The 12122-nt window shown below is 47.5% G+C and overlaps 1 protein-coding gene across 4 annotated transcripts in view; it reads right to left on the bottom strand.

Annotated features, from left to right (window-relative positions):
- The window catches only part of Dnajc5 (DnaJ heat shock protein family (Hsp40) member C5), a 45183-nt gene extending 33921 nt beyond the window's left edge, over positions 1-11262 (bottom strand). The window contains exons 1-2 of one of the 4 annotated variants that reach the window (XM_078052248.1): positions 11031-11261; positions 7828-7887 (exon numbers count right to left, since the gene is read on the bottom strand). The gene's annotated coding sequence lies outside the window, so the exon portion shown is untranslated. Of the gene's footprint in view, positions 1-7827; positions 7888-11030 lie in introns of all 4 variants that reach the window. The other 3 variants (XR_013439932.1, XM_078052247.1, XM_078052246.1) reach the window with 3 other exon arrangements.
- Between the last annotated feature and the right edge of the window lie 860 nt (positions 11263-12122).

Raw genomic sequence — 12122 nt, 5'->3', positions numbered from 1 at the left:
CTGTCCCTCTCTCTCTCTCTTTCTCTTACATTCACACACACACTGATAACAACCAGATCCATCCTCACTGGAAAATACAGATTGGCCCCTCATGAAAGTCACTGGAAGGCCTTTGGCCCTAATAACATAACCTGGTGTGCCTCCCACTCCAACCAAATCTGACAAGAACTCTGACAGGACTCAGAAGCATGAGGCTTTAATGCATTATGCCACAGCATATTTTCACCAAGTGAAAGCAGTCCTTCATGACCAACCAACTGATGACAAGAGGACTTTCATGATCTATGACCCAGAAACTGGGTCTTCTAGAAGTGACACTTAGAGCAACACTGCCCATGAACTCCCATGGAAGGGACCATATCAAGTTCTTATCTATAACAGAGCTTTGTGGCCCCAGGTCCTAGATCCCCATCTCTCAACTGAGATGGTGGTGGCAGCTCCAGAATCCTAGAATATGCATCTGTTGGAGACCTTCAGATGGAGCTTACCAGGGATGCTTTCACCAAGCAAGGACAGCACCCTGGAAGCAGGCAGTTCCCAGAGCTATGGATGAAGACGTCCCTGCCATCACAAAACGCTCATCTTTTTCCCTGCTGTCCGAATCCCTTTTCTGTCCTTGTAGGATGGTCCAAGGGACCACAAACTGTGGATAGCTTTAATAAAGGCTTATGCTCTGTCTGGCCTGGCTCACTCCAGAGCAATTATGAGGTTTCAGACTAAAATCCAAATGTCAGAAAAGGATTCCATTAATGACAACACCTCTCTGTGTTCCCAAAGGTGGTCATCCTGAAGCCCCAGGAGTAGGATGCTTTCCTCAATAGGCTGAAGACTGCTGCGACCACATGCCCCACACTCCCTGGAAGCAGCCCTCTGGCCCTTCCAGCTGATGAAAAAACCACTGCCCAAGTGATGTCTGCCTCCAGGAATGCCTTATGCAGGACCTGGGGACGATCTTGTGGCAGAGTGACTGAATGTGTTGCCAGACACAGCTCAGCGGGCCCCTTTCTACTGAGCATGGTCACACACCCCTGCGGTAGGCTATTTAGGCATCACAAAGGAGTGAGCTTCCCTTGGCCTTGTCAGGAGTGATGCAGACTTGGGGGCAAAGATTTAACGGACCTTTCCTCACACAGCACTGGGTGGCTCTTTGCTAGCCTGTGCTGGGCCTGCCAAGAATCTGCTTGCTCTGCTCTGCTCTGCCTTCTTTAGTTTAGATTTTGCTGTCTGGCCTGGCTCACTCCTGCCTTCTCTCTTGAGGTCCATAACACCTCCCATAACTGAGGCCAAAGGGGTCAGAAACCAAACTGTACCAACATTGAAGTGGAAGAGGAGGAATGAGTTTCCACAGAGGGAAGCTTCCTGATGAATTCCTGGGGGTTCGCTCTTGGTAGCAGTGCTGTGCCAATTATACGGAATTTGAAACAAATCCCTAAATTGGGGGAAATCTTGGATTCTGTAGCCAAATAGACACTCTGGGGATTCAGAAAGAAAGGGCACACTCTGAAAGGGGGTAAGAACATTGGTATTCAGTGAGAACACTGAGCGGACAGTGTAGCTTCAGCTTTCCTCCTCCTGCCCATGCTGGGGACTGGCCTGTGCCTCACCAGAACTCAGCCCCGATTTTACTACTGCAACAGAATTGCTCAAAAGGGTGGGCAAGGGGCTGGGGTTGTAGCTCAGATATCTTGCCAGCTGTATGAGGCCCCAGGATTCATCCTCAACACCCCCTAGAATGTGGTGAGTCAGGGTGTGGAGCCTGCAGTCCCAGCTGTTTAGGAAGAGGCTGAGGGGGTGTGATCAACCAAGCTCCGGATATCAGTTGAGGCAACATAGCAAGACTCCCTTTCCAAAAAATGTGTAAGCCAGGTACAGTGGCATACAACTGTAATCTCAGTGATTCTTGAGGTTGAGGAGGGATGATTACAAGTTTGAGACCAGTCTCAGCTCGGTGAGGCCCTAAGCAACTTAGGGAGACCCTGTGTCAAAATAAAAAATAAAAAGGACTGGGGATGTGACTCAGTGGTTAAGTGCCTCTGGGTTTAATCCCTGATACCCATCCCATACCAAATGTAAAGAGAATAAAAGGGTGGTCAACACTGGTCTCTGGAGACACAGCCACCAAACACACTGAGGAGACTTCTCAAGGAAGAGAACACGTATGTGCAGCTAGCAGGCAGGTATCCCAAGCAGTGGATGGCAGCTCTGACTGCCATGCTCTCTCATTCTGTTTCCTGCTGTGGGTCTCCAAGTTACTATGACTTGTTATCTACAAAAATGGATCCTCTGAACAAAGCCATTTTACACCGAATAAGGTTCATTCGTGTCTGAACTCCAACCTGATTTTGACCAATTCAGTTCAATGGAGATCCTGTCAAGGAGTATACTGCAATTTCTTGGTATTATTCTCCTGACAGATACAATAGTCTCCCTGATGTTGGTATCACTTTGAAAGTCTGAAATGCTCATATTGTAGTTATCCTTTGTACATCAAATGATTTCACCACAGTTAGAATAACAAAACAAAGCAAGCATTAAAAAAAAAATCATACAATTGGGCTGGGGTTGTGGCTCAGCAGTAGAGCGCTCGCCTAGCATATGCAAGGCCCTGGGTTCGCTCCTTAGCACCACATTAAAAATAAATAAATAAAAAGGGTATTGTGTCCAACTACTACTAAAAAAAAAATATTTAAAAAAAAATCATGGGGGCTGGGGATGTGGCTCAAGCGGTAACGCGCTCGCCTGTCGTGCGTGCGGCCCAGGTTCGATCCTCAGCACCACATACAAAGATGTTGTGTCCGCCAAAAACTAAAAGATAAATATTAAAAATTCTCTCTCTCTCTCTCTCTCTCTCTCACTCTCTCTTAAAAAAAAAAAAATCATGGGGCTGGGGATGTGGCTCAAGCAGTAGCGCGCTCGCCTGGCATGTGTGCGGCCCGGGTTCGATCCTCAGCACCACATACAAACAAAGATGTTGTGTCCGCCGAAAACTAAAAAATGAATATTAAGATTCTCTCTCTCTCTCTCTTAAAAAAAATCATCCAGGGTCTGGGGCTATAGCTCAGCGGTATAGCACTTGCCTAGCATGTGTGAGGCACTGGGTTTGATCCCTGGCACCACATAAAAATACACAAATAAAATAAAGGTATTGTGTCCATCTACAACTACAAAAAAAAAAAATCATCCAACTAATTTAATGTTGTGAATTTTGAACTCCGTGCTGAGATCAAACAAATTCCATTATGATTGGTGACAGAAATGGTATCAGTGCCCAAGGTTTTGGTAGTAACAGGTAGAACCAAAGAGGCAAACTGTTAAATGTGACCAAAAGCTACTTCTGTATTTAGCAAACTATAACCTAACTTATTGCAACATTACTGAAAGTATGTTTTGTAACAAGTAGTAGAGACTCTGCCAATCACAGCAGGTAAGCTTTCAACCAATCACAGGCAGCCAACTGCTCAGACGTGTTCATGTCAGGCAAACTTAGACCTGTCATCAGGCTATTTTTACAAATCAGTTTCTGTCTATAAATTCTGCCTGCCCCGTTGCTGAATGAAGCTCTATGAACCCTTACTAGTTTAGGGTGCAGCCCTGTTCATGAAGCTTCTTTTGCTCAAACAAACTCTAATTTTTTCTCTTTTAACACCTCTAACTACTCCTAAGAAGCCTGTGGGATAGGTGCCCAGTCCCGTGAACAGGAGGGCAGCTCTGGGGTCATCTCCCTGGGCTGGAACCTGACTGCCACTCTCAGGGGCTCAGTGACCCAGGCAAGTCCTGAACACCTCCTTTGTCAGTATCCTCTTTGTAAGCTTGTTTGTGTAAAGGGAGCACAGCAATGTCAGGCATACAAAACATGTTATTAGATAAGAAGACCAAGGCTCAGGGGCTGGGGATGTGGCTCAAGCGGTAGCATGCTCGCCTGGCATGCGTGCGGCTCAGGTTTGATCCTCAGCACCACATACCAACAAAGATGTTGTGTCCGCCGAAAACTAAAAAATAAATATTAAAAATTAAAAAAAAAAAAAAAGACCAAGGCTCAGAAAGTATGAATAACCAACTCAAGGTCATGCTGCTAGGGCTGGGCAGCACTGATTCATATCCAGTCTGACCCTATGTGCTATACCTTGTAACTGATTTTCACTAACCACTTTGCAAGAAAGTAATTCCTGGCCTGACAACAAATGACTTTTCCTGGATATCAAGCCTTTTCTGAGTAAGGTATTATCAATATTTATTTTTCATAAAAATAAAAATATACATATAGAAAAATTTATAAAACTGAGTAAGTTTTAGTCTGAAGACTAAAATTAACTATTGTTGCATAGCACTTTAGATGTCAAGTGTTTTCCTTAACTTATAAATCAGTGTTTAAGGAACTAGGGGGAGGTGGCTGTCTACCAGCTGGATGATGATTCTGGGGCAAGTGAAGAACAGTGATTGCCAGTCCACTCTAGCAGTTCCCAGGTCTGCTGCACAATGGGAAGCCTTATAACTAGCATGAGCTTAGGCCACCCTAAAGGTGATGACAGACAGACACTGCTGAATGCTTGAGTGTTTCCCCTACACTAGAGCAGGTTCAAGAGTGCACATGCTGTCAACATCTGAATGCACCCCAACCTACCTGCCTGAGACAACAGTGTCAAGACCCAGCTGGACAACTCAAGGCCACCTCAGAGTCTGTGTGTGACAATACTTTTGTTTTAGGATATTTTCGAAGGTAGTTAAGTATGGTGGCATACACCCACAGAATCGCTTGAGCCCACAAGCTTGAAACCAGTCTGGGTAACGCAGTAAGACCTCGTTTCAAAAAAAAAAAAAATTTCCCCCTTTTCATTGGTAACATTTAGTAAAAAAAAAAAAAGGGGCTGGGGATGTGGCTTGGTGGTTAATTACCCTTGAGTTTAAGCCCTGATATCAAAAGAAAAGAGAAGGGCTGGGGTTGTGGCTCAGTGGTAGAGTGCTCGCCTAGCATGTGCAAGGACCTGGGTTCGATCCTCAGCACCACATAAAAATAAATATAGATATTGAGTCCAGCTACATAAATAAATAAATAAGAAAAGAGCAGGGAGGGGCTGGGCACAGTGATCCATGTTTATAACTCCATCTATTCAGGAAGCTGAGGCAGAAGGATTGAAAATTCCAGGCCAGGAGCTGGGGTAGAGTGCTCACTTCACCTGTGGAAGGCACTGGGTTCGATCCTCAGCACTACATAAATATAATATAAAGGAATGTGTCCATCTATAACTAAAAAATATTAAAAAAAAAAAAGAAAGAAAATTCCAGGCCAGCCTTGGCAACTTAGCAAAACCCCATCCTAAAAAAAATTTTTTAAATGGGCTAAGGATGTAGCTCAGTGGTAGAGCACCTCTGGGTTCAATCCTCAGTACCAAGAAAGAAAGAGGAGATGCCAGGTGTGGTAGCCCACACTTGTAATCCCAGAAGCTCGGGAGGCTGAGGCAGGAGGATCATTAGTTCAAAGCCAGCCTCAGAAACTTGGCAAGGCTCTAAACAACTCAGTGAAACCCCATCTCTACATAAAATACAAAAACAGGCTGGGGATGTGGTTCAGTGCCACTGGGTTCAATCCCCAATACCAAAAAAAAAAAAAAAAAGGAGGAGGAGAAGGAAGGAGGAGGAAGAGGTAAAGGTGTGGGTGGAGGGAGAAAAAGAGGAAGAGGAAGAAGAGGAGGAGGAGGGAGAAAAAAAAAAGCAGGGGCAGATAACACAAGAGTAGAAGCCACATCAGTACCACACAATGGGGAGATGCAGGGATGTTGTCCACCTGATTGCTGGTGACAATCTGTTAGGATTACTCAACAAGACAGGATGAATCAAGAGAAAACTGCACCAACAGAAGAAACAGCATGTTAAGACGTAATTCTGTTAACTGCAGGGTCATTTTAACATGTATGATGGCAATATCTGTGCTTATTCTTCAATGCGGTACCATTACACTGGGTAATATGTGGAACTCAACTTCCTCATCTATCAAAAGTGAACCAGAGCTACCTTGAAGACTTTCCAAGGGCTGTGGCTGACGCACCTCAGATAAGCTTGCCATTGTGCCTGTTCAACAAGCCACAGGTCATTTCAGAGTGTTTGCTATTTCAAGGGTCCTTTCAGGGGATTTCTAAGAGGGGCAAATTAAAAAATACTTCATAGATAACAATTATCCTTAAAGTATAGAGGGGATTTAACCTAGAGCTTCACACATACTAGGCAAGCATTGAGCTATATCCCTAGCCCACAACCAAAAATTTCCTAAAGGATGCATCAAGAAAAATCCAGTAAAAATTATTATAACTGGCAAAAACAAAAACAAACTCCCTAAAACAAGAAACAAATAAACAAAAACCCTCAGATTTTAATAACAAGCCCTATAATAGTCCCTGGCACCAAAACATACACCGTTATAAGGTCAGTGAAGTGCCATATGCCTATAATTGCAGCACTCAGGAGGCTGAGGTGGGAGGAACATTTATGTCCAGGAATTTGAGACCAGCTTGAGCAATACAATGAGCCCCTGACTCAAAAAAACCTAACTAACCCCCTTCCAAAAAAAAAAGGAGAAAGACAGATATATTACCAGAGGGGAATAATAAATAATATCTGGGTAATATAGCCAAGCATGGTCACCACACCTATAATCCCAGTGACACAGGAGGCTGAGGCAGGAGGATGACAAGTTCTGGGCCAACTTGGGCAACTCCGCCAGAGTCTGTCTCAAAGTAAGAAATCAAAAGGGCTGGTTTCAATCCTTAGTACAGAGGAGTAGGGTGGAGGTATGTCAAAAATTATGTAGTTTGTAGTCTTTGACCCAGCATTTGTTTTAGAAAAACCCTCTCACAAGAAGACACTACTATTTAATAAAGAAAAATCTCATGGGACTGCCTAGCTAAAACCCAAACATTTGCTATGCTATTAATCCCTTCTAATAATAGAAGGAAATAAAAGGCAGGCACAGTTACACACTCCTTTTGCAGAACTAAGGCCACTAATACTCAGCACTCACCTCCATTCAGAAGAGAAGGTCTGACAAGAGCCCACGCTCTGGGACCCCGAGGCCCCTCTATTCAGTTCTTGGCCCTTAAAGTAACTCAGTTTTAATGTGATGCATAATTTGGTTCTGTTCATTTCCATCTCCACCCCAACCAGTGAAATGAACAGCAGTACACGGGGCAGAATTCTCTAAGAGGACGGTCACTCACTCTTCTTTCCCAGAGATACCCGAGGGTGGAGCACAGCTGATAGGAGGCTGGCCGTCAGCATTCCCACCCTCTGATTCACCAGGTTTGCAACTTTATAACCAATTAGCAAGCATTCCTCAGAACACAGCCATGGAGAGTCTTTATGTCTCATGTTCAATGTAGAACAATTAAAAGGACAATAAAATGACAACCCATGATGATGAGTAAGGTTCACTTACATTCACAGAGCACCCACAGTGTATCACTTCTAAAAATATTTGTTGGGTTTGCTCTGTCAGGGATAAATGACAAAGTTCTCTGCCACAGAACTTTTACAAATCACTTATATAAGAATGATTTTGGAATGAAGTGAAACCTTAGTGTATAGTCAGTCCTGAAGACACCTGAAGAAAAAACTGACCAGTCAGGTGGGGTGGCCATGCATCAAGAGGCTGAGGCAGGAAGATCACAAGCTTCAGGAAAACCTCATCAACTTAGCAAGACCCTGTTTCAAAATAATAAGCGCTGGGAATGTAGCTTAGAGGTAGAGAGTACATGGGTTCAATCCCCAGTACCACGAGCAAAAAACAAACAAACAAACAAACGAAAAACCTTATCAAAACAGTTTTTGGTGACTTGCCTCAAATATGGTCTCACTGCACTCTTCCTTCTTTGAAGAATGAGATATTGCACTTCATTTCTGCAATTTTAATGTGAAACATCAATGTGCTTGCAAAACTCTTAAAATTTAAAGCAATTTTTATTTCTCAAGATTTGAATCTATCAAATGTTACGTATCAAGAACAAGGCAAGGCCAAGCACAGTGGCCTATAATCCCAGTGGCTAGGGAGGCTGAGGCAGGAGGAACACAAGTTCAAAGCTAGCCTCAGCAAAAGTGAGGTGCTAAGCAATTCAGTGAGACCCTGTCTGTAAGTGGTTCCCTGAGTTCAACCCCCGGTACCAAAAAAAATAAAATAAAAGGAAGAAAGAAAGAAAAAGAAAAGAACAAGACAAAAGAGTTTCACTAACACAGCGCACTCCACTCCGAGTTAATGCAAGGTGTCAGGCAAGACAATGGCACTGAAGGCTGTTGGGTAAGCTAATCCTTAAATCTTTGGGGGCTGACTTGCCAGTGACTGAAACAGACTAGCTAATCCTCATGGGAGCATCATTATCTCAGGTAGCCCTGGCACACAATCCAGGTTTAGATCAAGGGTGTCTTAAGAGTAGGATTTTCATAAAGAGAGGTTGTCACCATTTTTCAGCTTCTTTATCATTTCTGTTTATCATTTCCATTTATCATTTCCTTTGCTCCACTGAAAGGCAAGAGGGTGGTAACCATCACCCTCAATTTACAGCATGCAGAGGCTCAGAGAAAGGACCTGAACCTGTGAGCTCCCGTCATGTCCTTTTTCAGGAAGCAAAGTCTAGCCTATTGTGCTGACACAGAGAGGAAGGGAGGACTGTGACAGAGCAGGTGTGCCCGACAGAAGACCACGCACCCTGGACTCCGCAGCCTAGAATAATGAGCCTCATGTTATAAGTGCTACTTCCCGACCCCACCCCACCCCACAGTTCTGGGGATCCCAACCCAGGACCTGGCACATGCTAGGCAAGCATTTTCACACTGAATTTCACCCAGTCCTGACTGCTACCATTTTTAACTTCCTGAGAACTTAAAGGTTTATTTCCTTATTGGAGAAAAGCTGCCTTCATTTGGTTCTCCCACAACTTTCAATACTCCCTGGATATCATACCTAACTCTAGAAAACAAACCTCTACCTCAGATAAAGCTCTACCTTCTCTCAACCCCCAGTCTCACTGCATTTTAGTCATTCACCCAACAAACCTTCTGAGCATCTATATACTCCAGACCAATGTGAGGACTGCACACCTGGGCTGTGAAGAGGCAACACTAGCAGACTGTTCTGTTACAGGGTTCTGCCTGATAATAGATGGTTGATGAACAGTCAGAAGAAAGCTGGTTCAAGAGGCCCGAGTTCAAGTTCCAGGTCTGATGAGTACTAACAGTGAGACCTTGAGCAAAGCAGAGTGGCTGAGTAGCCCTACAACTGCAGTCTGGCCAGGGCCACCAGCAGTGTCCACCCTCTCTGCAAAGAAATTCATGAGGAAAAGTGGCAGAAGTGTGCAGCATCTGTTCAACCCTCGAAAAACACTAAGAATCGTCCTTGGAATCACAAGGAAACCCACTCATCTGAATTTAGCAGGGCAGGAGATGAAGGTCCTTTAGTTACAAAGAAGGCTCTGCTGGGCTTTCACAGAGCCTGCTAATGAGCTTTGGGCTGAGAGCATCAGGATCATTCTTATGCAGTTCTTTTAAAGAGTCAAGCAGATAACTCCAATTCACCCCATTACCTCATTTCACAACAGAGTGCTAAGGACAAAAGACAAACTTCTAAGAGCAAAATCACCTTTGGAGATCTGATTTTTAAAAAAGCATTTAACTTTGAAAAAATTATAGATCTAAAGCTGCAAAAAAGGATTTACAGGAAAGTTCTAAACATGCTTCTGATCCTTCTCAACTGGCTACCCTTTCCCCCCAAGGCAGTGGAGTCCTGTCTCTTCCCTGAGGGTACATGGCACTCAACCCTAACCCTCCCAGGAGCCTTGTGCCTTCCTGCACTCACCACCATACCTTCTGGGTGACACTATATAGCACAGCTGCTGCTAAGCTCCTCCTTTCCATTCACTCAGCAAATATTCATTGAACACATACTATGTGCCAGCAACTGCTCTTTGAAAAAACAATCTCCCCATGGCCCTGACTTCAGAGAAAAATGTTAAATAAGATAAATACATTGAATATGACATCAGCTGAATCAAGTGCTGTGAGAAAATTAAGCAGGGAATGGAGACAAGAAATAGGAGGTGGAGTGTTGAAATTCTAAATAGGGTAGGCAGTAACTGCCTCCCAGAGCCACAAGGGGTGTGGAGATGAGTGTTCCAGGCAGACCCAAGGGCGCAGCATCTCTGTTTGTTCAGAGACCAGCAAGGTGGCACTGGGCGGGTGCAGAGTGACTCCGGGGGCTCAGACTCAGCAGGGACTGACAGAGCACGGCTCCCCTCCAAGAGTCTGCGTCCAGAGGCCACACTGGCTCTACAGCGGCAGCCATGTCAGCCAGTTGGGCCCCACAACGCGGGTGAAAGGAGATGCACACTCGGGGTTAAGACTCCCAAAGCCCTCAGCTGCGGTTTCTAACTGCGTCTTGGTGGACGAATCGCTCATTTCTTAAACTCAGCAGGGCATTTTTTAGAGAGAGCAAATTAAATAAAGGGACATAATATCTTGGACGCTTAGGTAGAGTTTCGCCTTCAGGTAACCGTGACAGTAGATGCAGCAATGTAACTGTTTCTGTCATTTAAACAGACTCTGGGTGACACACAAGTGACTTTAGACAAAAGCTCTAGCCAGACACAGCGTCCATCAGGCTCTGCCCCGCTGGCTAGCACACCCAGCAAGCAGCAACCCAAAGCCCCCACAAGTCCAAGCACGAAAGCAAAACGAGGCCGAAACTTCTGCTTCCCCTTCCCGTAAGACACGACCGGACCCAGCTGGGAAACGGAAGGGCCTCGGGCCCTGCCACCGCACACCACCAGGGCCGGCCCGCGCCCGCGCGCCCACAGGCGACGCACCGCTGCCCGCGGGGTCTGTGCGGCGCAGGCCGGCTCCCACCAGCCCCGGGCAGCGCTCGGCCCGCGCGCGAGCAAGGCCGCCGCCCCCGCCGCCATTCGCTCCGCCCGCGGCCCGGGCCCTCGGCCCTCTGCCCTCACCCGCGGCCCGCCGGACGCGAGGCCCGCCCGGCCGGCCCGCGGTAAGCTCACCTGTCCCCGCCCGCCCGCCGACTCCGGGCTGTGGGCTCCGCGGCGCTGCTGGGCAGCCGGCCGACGCGCTCTTCCGCCTGGGTACCCGGGCGACAGCGGTAGTGGCGGCGGCGGAGGCAGAGGGCGCGGGAGTTGCACCGGCAGCGGCGGGGACGCGCACGCTCACGCACGCACCCGCACAGGCGCGCGCGCCCCCCGGAAAGACGTGTGCTCCGGCGAGTTGGAGTGGCGCGTGGGGCTGGCCGCGCATGCGCCCAGAGCGCCTGCGGAGTCTCCGCCCAGGGACCGAGGCCGGGTGACAGACCTGGACTGAGGCTCCGCCCATAAGGGGGCGGGCCCCGAGCCGCAGCCGGGTCAGAGCCTCCGGCGGCGGGAGGAGTTCGCAGCTGCGGAGCCGGAAGGTCCCACTGCCCGGCAGGGCCAGGTTCCAGGCCAACCCTCATGGACCCCAGGTGGCTCCCGTGTCCCCGAAGACCGGCAGGTGCCACAGAGAGCTGCGCGGAAGGAGAAATTATGGCTTGTCTCGCGCCTAATTTGCCTCGCTTTACTTAAGGTTGAGAAATATGTCTTCATCAACTGGAGAGGGAGCTGGTGGAAGATGGCGGGGAGACTCCACACCCCATCCCGAGCCACTGGCATGAGACTGACAGTGGTTCATTCCTATAGAGCCGAGTGAGAACTCCCTTCCGGTCCAGCCACCATCGCCCATCCGCCCTCCTGGAATCACCTGGGAACCACGGCTTCGGAGGGAAGGCACTTGCACTCTCCGCCCCCGTCCTTCCCGTACAACCCAGTTCATCTCGCTGACCCGCCGAGCCAGGGGAAGCCGGGTCACCCGGTAACCTTTCCTGTCACTCCTATAAGCCACGTAAATGACCCCTGCACCAGGGCTCCTGCCGCCTCCCTTCGACTCTTTCCGGTGGACCACGTTCCATTCAGCAGCCATTTTTTTAAAAGCATGAAGCAGGCCGGGTGCGGTGGACTTTGCATACCTGTGACTCAAGGAGGCCGCGGCAGGGCGATAGCAGGTTCGCCAACCTAGGCTACTGAGACTCAGAAAAATAAAAAGGGCTGGGAATGTAGGTCAGTGGC

Source organism: Ictidomys tridecemlineatus, chromosome 5 (genome assembly GCF_052094955.1).
Source record: "Ictidomys tridecemlineatus isolate mIctTri1 chromosome 5, mIctTri1.hap1, whole genome shotgun sequence".
Classification (NCBI taxonomy): Eukaryota; Metazoa; Chordata; class Mammalia; order Rodentia; family Sciuridae; genus Ictidomys; species Ictidomys tridecemlineatus.
The sequence above is the reverse complement of the archived record's forward strand: the minus strand, read 5'-3'. Positions and strand labels throughout refer to the sequence as shown.